The following is a 14,291-nucleotide window of genomic DNA, read 5'->3' as shown; positions in this document are numbered from 1 at the left end:
TAACTGTAAAGAGTCTATGTGCATAAACCAGTTATTAAACTGTGCAGATAGTTGTCAGATATTTTAATTCTGGTCAATGTGAGATGAAATGTTTTGGAAAGAATAATGAGAGCACACAAACAGGAGAACATTAGGGTAATGGAGGCTGGTAGTGACAGAGGTTGAGGGTTTCAGTCGCAGCTGTGCTGATGGAAGGGGCAGTGGCAGGAAGTGTTATGGAGGTGGAAGGTGTTTCTGATGGAGAGGCTATGAGGTCAGAAAGTCAAACAGGAAATCGAGGTTGCAACTAGCCGCCTTTAGCTGGAGTCAGTGTCTCAGAAGGGAGATGGAGTTGGTGAGGGTATGGAGTTTTTGTGGGGGTCTTGAATATGATAGGTTTGGTCTTTAGAGAAAATTACAGCTCACTCAAGAATGGATTTCAGGCAAGCAATTTGGCAGCATGGAACTATTGGGTAGGTAGAGCTGGGTGTCATCGGTATACACATGAAAACTGACCCTCATGCCTTCGAATGATGTCGCTTAGGAGCTCTGTGTAGATAAGGAACAGGGAAAGTCAAGGATGGATCTGTGAGGGTCTCTGCAGGTGATAGTCCAAGGGCAGGAAGAAAAGCTATTCTGAGACATGGTCAGGCTGCAGTTGATTAAGAGTGGAACCAAGTGAAGGCAGTCCCACTAAACTGGACAGCAGACAAGTGGTATTGGCAAAAGGGTTGTATGATGGACCACATTGAAGGCTGAAGAGATATTAATGAGGTGAGGAGGGACAATGTACTGAGTTTTCTTGATTTTGATGGGGACCAGTGCCCTTCCTTCTTGATTTAAATCGGTTGGTCTTTTTACGCTTTTTAAAAAAAAGCTTTATACCTGTTCCTGTTGCCCTTGATTTTGCTGTTTCTCTTTCTGCTGGGTTGTTGGCATGCCATAAAGAATTCCACAGAGATGAGGGCGAAGAAATTGGCTTTGTTCAGTATGTACCGAAAGGGTGAATAATTGGAAGTATCTTGACTGCCACAACAAATTAAATAGGACGGAAAGATATCAATTTCTGTATTCTGCTGACTCGAGCACAGGCATTCTCTATCTGTTGCAAACTGTACTTCCCTCTTTTGAAGTACTGGCCATGCTGACTCATTGGTCCTTGCAGTGCAGAACATATAAAGATCTAGACGGATCACAAAATATTTTTACTGTCTCTTCTGTGTTTCCATGGTTGGACTATCGCTGCAAAGTGAACCCTCAAATATATCAACAATTGGCTGTTAATCTGGCTGTTCTCTTTTGACTCTCTTGTATGGAAAAATCACAAGTTTGGAATACATCTGTGAAACAATCTTGCGTTGATATTAATGGGAGAATGATCATATTTGGAATAGTATTGGTGAAAAATTGCAATATTTATACCAACATATCGGGAAAAAATAATTTCTTTATATGTAAGTGTTTAAAAATTCTAAAGGTTGTAGATAGGAAATAGAGTTGAAAGGTTATCCTGAGCAGGGTGGTTGTGGGTACCTGTTTTCCGCAAATTCCACTCTGGATCAAATATTTAGAACTATTAATGATTTTCCCAAGGGAGTGTTTCTTTCCAAGATGTAGAACTGCAACTTCAGATAACCTGTCAATCAAGTCATACCTTGTGAAGTAGAGCTGAAATTCCAGTTTATAAGCTGTAGAGGATTGCTGCCTGAGGTTTAAGGATTCAGCGGTGGCTAATTGATGCATTCGAGGTTTGAGTGTGCCTCTATCAGGCTGTGATTATTTTTGTTCTTGATCTGAGGAAGTCAGCTGGGTGAGAACAAGTGGTAGTTTTAATTTAGTGATGAAAGTGTACGCACTCTTTCAAGTAACAGGATGAACCCTCATTTCAGTCACAATTTCCATCATTTCTGTCCTCTTCTTTTGTTTAAATTCTAGTGAGGCTTGAACTCTAGGATTGTTCAAGATGCAGGTCATGACTTCCCTTTCTGACATATTTTCTAGTGTCTTGTTTTTCAGGTGGAGAGCCAGTAGACAACCTGATTAATACAGCTTCATCTGAAAGCGTTGTAATTTAAACTGCTTACTGTTGATTTTTTTGTGTGTGTGTCTGTGTGCGCACATACAAGGGCTTTATCTGCAATGGCTGTCCCAACCTTGGTTATCCCATTGCACTGCTACTGTTGTCTCCGGTCACCTAGCTGAGCTGTTTTCAGTTGCCTGTGATCGCCAGAGCTGGCGGACAGCCATAAAGGCAGGGCTGAAGAGTGGCAAGTCGAAGAGACTTGGCAGTTGGCAGGAAAAAAGACAGAAGTGCAAGGAGAGAGCCAACTGTGTTACAGCCCCGACAACCAATTTTATCGGCAGTGTCTGTGGAAGAATCTGTCACTCTAGAATTGGCCTTTATAGCCACTCCAGGTGCTGCTGCACAAACCACTGACCACCTCTAGGCGCTTACCCATTGTCTCTCGAGACCAGGAGGCCCAAAGAAAGAAGGAGGTTTCTAAGTAACTGTGATGAGACAGGGCTGAGCACCTAAATGTGCATTTAAATCAAATTACCAGTTTACTGTTATATTACTGTTTCCTTTGGAGATGTACCTTCTGTGTGTATTTTTTTTTTCTCATCAGTTTATAGTTTGACCTAAAATATATGTTGGTTAGACGAATATTTTTTCCACCTATCTGAGAGATCGGGTTTAAAAATTGAATCGCTGTACAGTTTGCACTAATTCATTCGTGAATGCATATTCAATTTTCTTTTGAACTCTGCAGTTTTTTTTCATTGTGAGGCTATGTATTTTCTGTGAAAGGAAGTTGCTTCAAATTACCACTGTTTATCCTAAAATAGAATTAAAAATATGTTGGAAAATCCAGTGGTTTGTGGTACAGTGCAAATTCTAAGATTTTCTCCAAGGAGGTCCATTTTACCACCATTGTACTGTGTGCATGCACTTGTGCCCCTTTTCCCCTTTACTTTTTTTTTTGTTTCTGTATGGACCATTTTATGCGGCTGCCTTTAGAGTAAATTGTCACCTCTGATTAGCTGCTTCAAGGATTCCATTCAATGGAATAAGTAACCTGCTCATTTTCCTTTGCCTAATTTGGTGACAGTATGCTAGTTTAGTTTTAATATTTCAATTGGAGCTGATGGTAGTAAAAGGGCGAAATAGAAGTTAAGAACTGCTGTATTTTTAACTGCATTCTTTTGCCACTTTGCTTCAGAATTCTTGGGTCCTGCTCTACCTAAATGAAACAAATTCCTTGGCTTATGTTGTGTGTTTCTGATGCATTCCAGATGGTGCAATGCATTCTGTTTTGGTAATTGAGTGGGTACTTAAGCAGCCTGCTTTGACAAGCCAGAAATTGTGCTTTATTTTTGTATTGCTGTTTTAAATTTTTTGTTACTCTTTATGTGCTGAATAATTTTGTTTTCCTCACTGGATATGTGCATTCCCTGTGACTCATCTCCAATCTCATTTTCATGCTTTCCACTGGCGAAACAAACCTGATAATTCTGAATGAGGTTGATAAATTTTGATTGATCCTTTTCTCCCTCTAATAGTGAAAACAATCAAAAATGAGACTGTCTGCATTGATCTGTAGCTGTGAACTGAAAAATGTTATGTTTTCAGGATGATTAAGCCTTATCATAGAATGATTTATTTATATTTCTGGGGTGGAGGAAGAGGAACAAAAGTTGGTAATGGATAGCCAGTTAGAAAACCACACTACTGAGTACTGTTTAAATTACATACAAAGTCTGGTTTTCCTACTACTTCCGAGTGAGTAAATTCTCTTCGTACCACAGAAAACAACGCATAACTTGTATAATTAAACATCCTGCTGACCCTATGCCAATAATATCAGTAATAAATTTTGATTGCAAAACAACTTAGTACATTTCAGTTACTGCAGTGATGCACTGCCAGAGGTGCTGTCTTTCGGATGAAATGTTAAACTGAGACCCTGTGTGCTGTCTCAGCTGGATATAAAAGATCATATAGCACTTCTTGATGAAGAGCAGGGAGCGTCTCTTCTGTGCCCTGGCAACTATTTACCCCTCAACCCGAATAATTAAAACAGATCATCTGGTCATTAACCCGTTGCTGTTCATGGAATCTTGCTGTATTCCCATTGGCTGCCGGATTTCTCTCAGCAGTGACTACACTTCAAAAGTACTTCATTCTGTTAAGACCAATGTGGGAGGAGTGCGCTGTCTTTTTTCTAGTTCCACTTTTCCACAGGTCACAACATATATTTAAATGTTTACCCAATTACTGATATGATCAAACACAGACTCTACTCTTTATCCCAGAATTAAATACACCAACAGGTTTCTTTAATAAACAACAAAATTATCAGTTTATTATAAAACGAGACATAATCAGTAACGAAACAAAGCATTAACACAGTGAAATATGAAAGTTCCCTTTTCCCTTAGCCCCTCTCACACACATGCACCAGTTAACTGAAAAAATAGAGATTTTCTTTTTAGAGCTCTGTTACAAAAAAAAGACAATAAAGAATACTTTGGCCAAATACTTGCTAATTCTTGAACAAAAAAAGAGAAGATATTGAAAGATGTCAGTTGTCCCTTTTTTGGTTTGGCGTCCCAAATATGTGTAGATGGCTGTCACTGGGATCTTGCGAGAACAGTTCTTTTCAGGCGATGTTGAAGATCAGTTCAGCAGGTTTTCTGGGTGAAATGCAGCATCAGGGGTTTCTGGCAGGCCTTTCAGGAGGAATGCAGCATCAGTTTCTCTTTCTTGCACTCGCTACAAAGAGCTTCTCAAAGAGATCGAAAAGCTAACAGACTTTTCAAAGAGATGGAAGAGGGTGCTGATGGTGATTGCGCTCTCGGCTGATTTTCTCCAACAGCCTTCAAAGCAGTTCACACCCCAACATACTATCCAAAGCGAAACCAAAAAAGTCCAGCATCTATGGAATCCTTTTCAGTTTTGCCAGATAAAACAATGTCCGTAATTCCAAAATACAAGAGTCCTCAAAAACCTTAAAAAAAAAATGTAGAAGCACTGTCATAACAATTGGCTTTAAAGCACTTGGAGCATCTTGAGGTCATGATAGGTGTTATATAAATGCAAATTCTTTCCTTCATTCTTTCATTTCCGGTGATTTACTTGCCCAGCTGGTTTTCAAGTGGCTCTGCACGGTGCTGTCTGTTCCTTTTGCTCTCATGCTGATTGTTCTGGAAAGGTCATCTAGCAATGCACTTTATCTATGCAAGAATTGAACAAGTTAGGATGTGTGAACAGATCTGCAGGTGTGTGTGTACTGCTGAGGGTTTCTTTTTGAAGCTGTCACGTTATCTTCCCTTGAAGTTGCTCAGACCTGTTGAATGCAATCCATTGGGGAAGCCGATGAGACAGGACTGTGCATTCAGTGCTCATGTTAGTCAGAAACCAAATCTTATAACGTACATCACTATAAATATTGGTAATTGATAAAAACATATACACGATTCTGAGATAAATGTTCTTTGTTCCATCAGAATGACTTAGAAGGCATTTTGGCATTCAGGAAAGATTTACGCTTTTGAAACCTCCTCTTGGTTGAATTTGAGTTTATTTTGGTCACAATCTAGAAGCAGCTTGTTTGTACGAGGTATTGGAGCAGTGTTAGGAAGGATACCCCTCATCATGGTGGTCTATGATGCAAGTATGAATTGCTCACCTCCATATAATCCTATTGACTAGAAATGAAAGCTGTACTGTTCTTGTGCTCCATTTATATTGGTGATTTAATGTTAATACTGCATCAGAGCTCCCAGTGGTACCTACTTTGAAGTGAGTACTCTCATCTCCTCTGAAGGCAAAGAGACATTCCCCTGTGCAGACCGGCAAAGTTGTTTTGCATGGTCTACTATGATTTTACATTGCTGGCTTACAGAATCTTGCAGCACAGAAGGAGGCTATTTGACCCATCAAGTCTGTGCCGGTTTTTTGAAATAGCTATCTAATCAGTCCCATTCCCCTGCATTTGTCTCCCCTTCAAGGATTTATCCAGTTCCGTTTTGAAAGTTGTTATTATCTGAACCTTCCTCCGACTGAGTTGTGTGACTAGAATTTTCTTATGGGCAAATTTAGAGCTTCAGGAATCAAAAACACTTTCCATTGGAAGTGGTTCCTTAGTATGAATTACTAACTGAGAAATAATGGGGGTATTAAATGCTAATATTTTAAACTGTGTGCTTGCCAATACTTCATGTAGTTTTGCTTTGGAATGCGTCAATAAAGATAAATGAATGTCATACTCATGATAATTGAGCCTTTTAGTAATGTTGAATTTGTAAGCGCAGATTGCCATTTTACATTTTGCACATTAATGTGGCACTTCTAAGTTCCTAACATTCTCCATGTAGATGCTACAAAGCCTAAATACTTGTCACTGTAGTTAGTTCTTATAAGTATTGTGTGTTAATCATTAAGGAAATAAGAACCGTAGCAAACTGGGAACAAAACACTTTATTTCAATTCAGGTTGGATGTCCAAAATCCGGTTGTCCGAAAACCGGACATTTTGTAGTCTGACAGCAGAGGCAAGGATTGATCTCTCCCACACTTCTGGAAGCTACCAGAGTGAACTTTCTCTGGCATATCACTGTGCAGTTAGATGGAAAATGCCCAAGAATTACTCCCTGGATAGCAAACAGGAGCAAGAATCATGCCAGGTGCTTTAAAGGCAGGTAATTTATGAAGCTATTTTAAGGTGGTAAACTATAAAATTTATGATTGGGTATATGGAAGTTTTCTCTCTCCATGTGTTTCTTTTTCTACCATGTTTTTTTAAAAACCAGAATGGCATTTGTCTTTAAAAGTTATAATGCAGGTGCATGATGTATTTACCACCTTTTATTTGATTGTCCAAAATCCGGCTTGGTTTCGGTCCTGAGGGTGTCGCATTTTGGACGTCCATGCTGCATTATAAGCTAATTGTCATCTTTTCCCCCCATGATGCATTATCTTGGTGTTTGTCTGGTCATTCTGTTTACAGAAGGTTGGCTACTCATGTTTTAGAACAAGGCAGCCTCAGGTAATTAGAAGCTTGGCTAGCTAACAGCTGCATTCAGCATGGTATAAGTTTCAACACGGGGTGGTTTTTGCTCTGTTAACCATCTTGATGTCCTAGATGTCATGCTTACTCGCTATTGACTTAATACAAATCTTCAGGAGTAGAGTTGATGAGGGGGAGCCAGTGGATGTAGTTTATTTGGACTCTAAGAAGGCTTTTGACAAAGTCCCACATAAGAGATTAGCATGTAAAATTAAAGCACATGGGATTGGGGGTAGTGTATTGCTATGGATAGAAAATTGGTTGGCAGACAGGGAACAAAGAGTAGGGATAAATGGGTCTTTTTCCGAATGGCAGGTAGTGGCCAGTGGGGTACTGCAGGGATGGGTGTTAGGACGCCAGCTATTCACAATATACATGAATGGTTTAGATGAGGGAACTAAATGTAATATCTCCAAATTTGCAGATGACACAAAACTGGGTGGGAGGGTGAGTTGTGAGGAGGATGCAGAGAGGCTTCAACTTTGGACAAGTTGAGTGAGTGGGCTAATGCATGGCAGGTGCAGTATAATGTGGATAAATGTGAGGTTATCCACTTCGGTAGCAAAAACAGGAAGGCAGATTATTATCTGAACGGCTATAAATTGAGAGAGGGGAGAATGCAGCGAGACCTGGGTGTTCTCGTACACCAGTTGCTGAAGGTAAGCATGCAGGTGCAACAGGCGGTAAAAAAAGGCAAATGGTGTGTTGGCCTTCATAGCGAGATGATTCGAGTACATGAGCTGGGATGTCTTGCTGCAATTATACAGGGCCTTGGTGAGGCCACACCTGGAATATTGTGTGCAGTTTTGGTCTCCTTATCTGAGGAAGGTTTTTAAAAATTCATTTATGGGATGTGGGCGTCGCTGGCCAGGCCAGAATTTGTTGCCCATCCCTAATTGCCCTTGAGAAGGTGGTGGTGAGCTGCCTTCTTGAACCTCTGCAGTCCATGTGGGGCAGGTACACCCACAGTGCTGTTAGGAAGGGAGTTCCAGAATTTTGACCCAGCGACAGTGAAGGAACGGCGATATAGTTCCATGTCAGGATGGTGTGTGACTTGGAGGGAAACTTGCAGGTGGTGGTGTTCCCATTCATTTGCTACCCTTGTCCTTCCAGCTGGTAGAGGTCACTGGTTTGGAAGGTGCTGGTCTAAGGAGCCTTGGTGTGTTGCTGCATTGCATCTTGTAGATGGTACACACTGCTGCCACTGTGCGTCGGTGGTGAAGGGAGTGAATGTTTGTAGATGGGGTGCCAATCAAGTGGGCTGCTTTGTCCTGGATGGTGTCAAGCTTCTTGAGTGTTGTTGGAGCTGCACCCATCCAGGCAAGTGGAGAGTATTCCATCATATTCCTGACTTGTGCCTTGTAGATGGTGGACAGGCTTTGGGGAGTCAGGAGGTGAGTTACTCACCACAGGATTCCTAGCCTCTGACCTGCTCTTGTAGCCACAGTTTTTATATGGCTACTCCAGTTCAGTTTCTGGTCAATGGTAGCCCCTAGGATGTTGATAGTGGGGGATTCAGCGATGGTAATACCATTGAATGTCAATAGGAGATGGTTAGATTCTCTTTTGTTGGAGTTGGTCATTGCCTGGCACTTGTGTGGCGCGAATGTTACTTGCCACTTATCAGCCCAAGCCTGGATATTGTTCAAGTCTTGCTGCATTTCTACATGAACTGCTTCAGTATCTGAGGAGTCACAAATGGTGCTGAACCATTGTGCAATCGTCAGCAAACATCCCCACTTCTGACCTTATGATTGAAGGAAGGTCATTGATGAAGCAGCTGAAGATGGTTGGGCCGAGGACACTACCCTGAGGAACTCCTGCAGTGATGTCCTGGAGCTCAGATGATTGACCTCCAACAACCACAACCATCTTCCTTTGCGCTAGGTATGACTCCAACCAGCAGAGGGTTTCCCCCCTGATTCCCATTGACCTCAGTTTTGCGAGGGCTCCTTGATTCCATACTCAGTCAAATGCTGCCTTGATGTCAAGGGCAGTCACTCTCACCTCACCTCTTGAGTTCAGCTCTTTTGTCCATGTTTGAACCAAGGCTGTAATGAGGTCAGGAGCTGAGGGGCCTGGCGGAACCCAAACTGAGCGTCACTGAGTAGGTTATTGCTAAGCAAGTGCCGCTTGATGGCACTGTTGATGACACCTTCCATCACTTTACTGATGATTGAGAGTAGGCTGATGGGGCGGTAATTGGCCGGGTTGGACTTGTCCTGCTTTTTGTGTACAGGACATACCTGGGCAATTTTCCACACTGCAGGGTAGATGCCAGTGTTGTAGCTGTACTGGAACAGCTTGGCTAGGGGCGCGGCAAGTTCTGGAGCACAGGTCTTCAGTACTATTGCCGGAATATTGTCAGGGCTCATAGCCTTTGCAGTATCCAGTGCCTTCAGTCATTTCTTGATATCACGCGGAGTGAATCGAATTGGCTGAAGTCTGGCATCTGTGATGCTGGGGACTTCAGGAGGAGACTTCAGGATGTTTTTGTTATAGAGGGAGTGCAGAGAAGGCTTACCAGACTGATTCCAGGGATGGCGGGTCTTACATATGAGTAGAGATTGAGTCGGTTAGGATTGTTTGTTGGAGTTCAGAAGAATGAGGGGGGATCTCACAGAAACCTATAAAATTCTAACTGGACTTGACAGGGTAGGTGCAGGAAGGATCTTTCTGATGGTGGGGAGTCCAGAACCAGGGGTCATAGTCTAAGGATACGGGGTAAACCTTTCAAGACTGAGATGAGGAGAAATTTCTTCACCCAGAGAGTGGTGAGTCTGTGGAATTCGCTACCACAGAAAGCAGTTGAGGCCAAAACATTGTATGTTTTCAAGAAGGAGTTAGATATAGCTCTGGGGTCTAAAGGGATCAAAGGGTATGGGGAGAAAGCGGGAAAAGGTTACTGAGTTGGATGGACAGCCATGATCATACTGAATGGCGGAGCAGGCTTGAAGGGCTGAATGGCCTACTCCTGCTCCTATATTCTATGTTTTGGCAAAGTGCTATGTCTGTTGAGGTCGATTATTTTTTTTTTCTTTTTCCCCCCCCGCCCCCCCCCCCCCAATCTGGTTTACTCCATTATAGGTTGCTCTAGGCCCAAGCCCTTGACTTCGTGCAGCCTCCCAGTATTTGGTGTTGGATCTTGCCGATGTGCTGGAGGAACTCCTTCCACTGATTACTGAGGAGTTCGAATCCATGGAGGAGAGCTATTTGAAAACTTTCCTTTTGAATGCTACAAGTTTAAACTGCATTGTGATTTTGCTGTTACTGAAGAACCAAGAGCCTTTTGCATACTCTCACCATGGATCAAGGCTGAAGCTGGTACCCATCAAGATCGTTGGGGATTAATGGGAATGAATAATTCGTGCTGTATTTTTCAATGAAACTCATTCAAAATTTTGTCTTGGGGCCCTGCAAAGAGACACAGTATCCCATTGGTCAACCTATTATTCAAGATGGCAGGCCAAGTGCATTTGATTCCTGGGTTAGTCTGCAAATGACAGAATATTATCTGTAAAGATGAGTGCATCAGTAATGTTGAGAAATGTCTGCAACAGGCCCTCAAATCGTTCCTTAACATGCCATCCAATGCATTGATGAAGGCGTTCAATATAATTGGTGATGGCGCAGAACCCTCCCTAATTCTTTTGAGAGGGCTAAATTCAATGAGTGTCATCAATCATGAACATATATGCATTGTGATGGTAGAATATAAGGTTTGTTCATGTGTTTCCATAGTGCCCAGCTTCATGAGGTACGAGGTTGAAAGCCTTATGAAAGCAATATTTGTTTTTCCCTTTGGACCTCTGTGATCCCAAATAAAGCTGTAGTTTGTTCGACACATTGCTCGGGGGTGGGGGTGGGTGGGTGGCGGTGGGTTACGGTAGTACAATAGTTATGTTACTGGACTGAGGTAAGAATGACTGTCTGACATCAAGACAGCATTTGACTGAATGTGGCTCAAGGAGCCATTGTAAAAGTGAAGTCATTGGGAATCGGGGAAAACTCTCCACTGGTTAGTGTCATACCTAGCACATAGCAAGATGGTTGTGGTTTTTGGAGGCCAATCATCTCAGCCCAGGGCATCACTGCAGAAGTTCCTCAGGGTAGTGTCCGAGCCCAAACATCTTCAGCCGCTTCATCAATAAATTTCTCTTATCATTATCATTAGGTCAGAAATGGGATGTTTACTGATAGTTGCAAAGTGTTCTGTTCCATATGCAAGTCATCAGATATTTAAGCGGTCATTGACTCCATGCACCAAGCCTGAGACAGCATTCAGGCTTGGGCTTATAAGTAACATTTGTGCCACACAAGTGGCTGACAAACACTATCTCAAACAACTTTCACTCCCTCCACCACACCGGTGCACTGTGGCAGCAGTGTGTACTATCTACAAGATGCATGGCAGCAACTTGTCAAGTCGACTTTGGCAGCACCTTCAAGACCTTTTTCTGCCCAGAAGAACACTGGCAGCAGGCGCATGAGAACACTACCACCTGCAAGTCCCCTCCAAAATTACACCCATCTTGACGTGGAAATCGATCACCTTTACTTCATCGCCACTGGGTAAAAATCCTGGAACTCACTCTCGAACAGGACTGTGGGTGTATCTATACCACACAGACTGCAGTGCTTCAAGAAGGCGATCACTGCCCCCTTTTTGAGGACAATTGGGAATGTGTGATAAATACTGGTGTTGACAGTGTTGGCCACATCCTGTGAATGAATTGAAAAAGAAGAAATATAGCTTGTCTCTTCCTTATCGCTCTGCATCCTCCAGAGAGCCTGGTATTCATGTCAAATCAACGAGAAGGGCTATTGTTGTTGTTTGCACCTCGGTAGAATTTTGGTCTCACTGGGAGTTCCCTACAGGTTGATGGAATTCATAACTGTGCTGTGAAAAACTGAGGGTATTTGAGCTTCTGCAGTCTCTGAACTACTCTTATTCTATAAGTGATCTAATGTACAAGTTCCAAGTAGAGTATTGAAGTTTTTTTTATTTGGTTGCAGCATGATACTCCTACTTTAGAAAGAACCGTGCAGTCTCCAATATTTGATAATTCAACATTGGCCTTCATTGCTGGAAATACTGATGGCAAATTCAGCCTTCAAGACTTGTCTCTTCCCGAATGCACCTACTGAAGATAGTTGTAAAGCTCGCATTATGTCTTTATCAGGGACTGCTGTCTAAGTGTGAGAATGAATTTGGTATCGGCAGCACAAAGATGCATAGAACATGAGCTGAACCTGTTCTGTTCTTCTGCCATGACTTATGGTTTGAAGTTGAATTTAAGTTACAATTCGTTAACACAAAGCAGTGTAAAGCATCTCTTGTGTTGGTATTTGTGGTTCCTTGAAAAATTAATTTGTGATGTAATTGGTGACAAGGATCCTGTTGGCAGGATGATATTCTTGATGGTGTCCAGTGTTAATAAAATGGTGACTAAACAAGGAATTGTATGTAACTTGGCTATTTGATTTATTTTTTAAAGTAGACATCAGAATGCCAGACTTTTTTTGTTTTGAGATCATTCTTTCACTTAGTCTCTGACGCAGTCATGTTTCTTTTGGCAGGACTGAAGTGTTTGGACCTTCACTGATTTTATTTTTTCTCCACCCACTAGCTCTAAAATTTACTATTGAGGTCTGCCACATGTGATTGATAACTAGTGTTGTGGTAAATGCCAAGTCTACCCTCCCCAACTTAACAGCCCCATAATGCCGAATACATAAAATTTGGAATAAAAACAAATGTGGGAAATACTCAGCAAGTCTGGCAGCTTCTGTGGAGAGAGAAGCAGAGTTAACGTTTCAGATCAGTAATCCTTCATCAGAACTGGCAAAGGTTAGAAATGTAATAGGTTTTATGCAAATAAAGTGGGGTGGAGCAAGAGATAACAAAAGGCAAGGTGTTGATAGGACAGGGTCACCGAGAATAACTGACCAGAAGGTCATGGAGCAAAGGCAAACGGTATGTTAATGGTGCGTTGAAAGACAAAGCGTTCGTGCAGAGAGGGTGTTAATGGACAGAAAAATGAACAGCCCTGGCCCAAAGCGCAAACATGAAAACAACAGTGGGCAGGCACATGTTAAGAAAAATGAATTATGAAACAAACTGAAATAAATAAAAGTAGCTGAAAATAAAAAGAGGGGGGAGGCTATCCTCCTCTGATATTATTGAACTCCATGTTCAGTCCGGCAGGCTGTAGCGTGCCTAATCGGTAAATGAGATGCTGTTCCTTGAGCTTGCGTTGATGTTCACTGGAACACTGCAGCAAGTCCAGGACGGATACGTGGGTATGAGAGCAGTGGGGTGTGTTGAAATGGCAAGCAACTGGAAGCTCGAGGTCATGCTTTTGGACTGAGTGGAGGTGTTCTGCAATGCGGTTACCCAATCTGCGTTTGGTCTCCCCAGTGTAGAGGAGACCACATTGTGATCAGCGAATACAATATACTAAATTGAAAGAAGTACAAGTAAATCGCTGCTTCATCTGAAAGGACTGTTTGGGGCCTTGGATAGTGAGGAGAGAAGAGCTAAGTGTGCAGGTGTTGCACCTCCTGCGATTGCAGCGGAAGGCGCCGTGGGAAGGGGATGAGCTGTCTGGGGTAATGGAGGAGTGGGCCAGGGTGTCATGGAGGGAATGTTCCCTTTGGAATGCTGACAGGGGAGGGGAAGATGTATTTGGTCGTGACATCACGCTGGAAGTGGCGGAGGATGGTCCTTTTGAATGTGGAGGCTGGTGGGGTGGAAAGTGAGGACAAGCGGAACCCTGTCGTGCTTCTGGGAGGGAGGGGAAGGGGTGAGGGTAGAGGTGCGGGAAATGGGTTGGACACGGTTAAGGGCCCTGTCAACCACAGTGGGGGGGAATCCTCGGTTGAGGAAAAAGGGAGACATATCAGAAGCGCTGTTGTGGAAGGTTGCATCATCAGAGCAGATGGTGTCGGAGACGAAGAAACTGGGAGAATGGAATGGAGCCCTGACAGGAGGCAGGGTGTGAAGAAGTGTAGTCGAGGTAGCTGTGGGAGTCGGTGGGCTTATAATGAATATTAGTAGACAGCCGATCCCCAGAGATGGAGACAGAGAAGTTGAGGAAGGGAAGTGTCAGAGATGGACCTAGTAAAGGTGAAAGAAGGGTGGAAATTGGAAGCAAAGTTGATAAAGTTTTCCAGTTCCGGGCGGGAGCAGGAAACGGCACTGGTATAGACATCAATGTACCGGAAAAAGAGTTGGGGGAGG

At 42.8% G+C, this 14,291-nt stretch overlaps 1 protein-coding gene and 1 long non-coding RNA gene across 11 annotated transcripts in view; both read left to right on the top strand.

Moving 5' to 3' along the window:
- LOC137372267 (double-stranded RNA-specific editase 1-like) overlaps positions 1 to 14,291 on the top strand; it is a 428,430-nt gene that overhangs the window by 41,900 nt on the left and 372,239 nt on the right. The gene's annotated exons all lie outside the window — the stretch shown is intronic.
- On the top strand, positions 1,216 to 12,490 carry LOC137372268 (uncharacterized). Its single transcript, XR_010975413.1, has 3 exons — positions 1,216 to 1,433; positions 6,475 to 6,676; positions 12,065 to 12,490. It is a non-coding gene; the product is annotated as an uncharacterized lncRNA (long non-coding RNA).

Source organism: Heterodontus francisci, chromosome 7, assembly GCF_036365525.1.
Source record: "Heterodontus francisci isolate sHetFra1 chromosome 7, sHetFra1.hap1, whole genome shotgun sequence".
NCBI lineage: Eukaryota > Metazoa > Chordata > Chondrichthyes > Heterodontiformes > Heterodontidae > Heterodontus > Heterodontus francisci.
The sequence above is the reverse complement of the archived record's forward strand: the minus strand, read 5'-3'. Positions and strand labels throughout refer to the sequence as shown.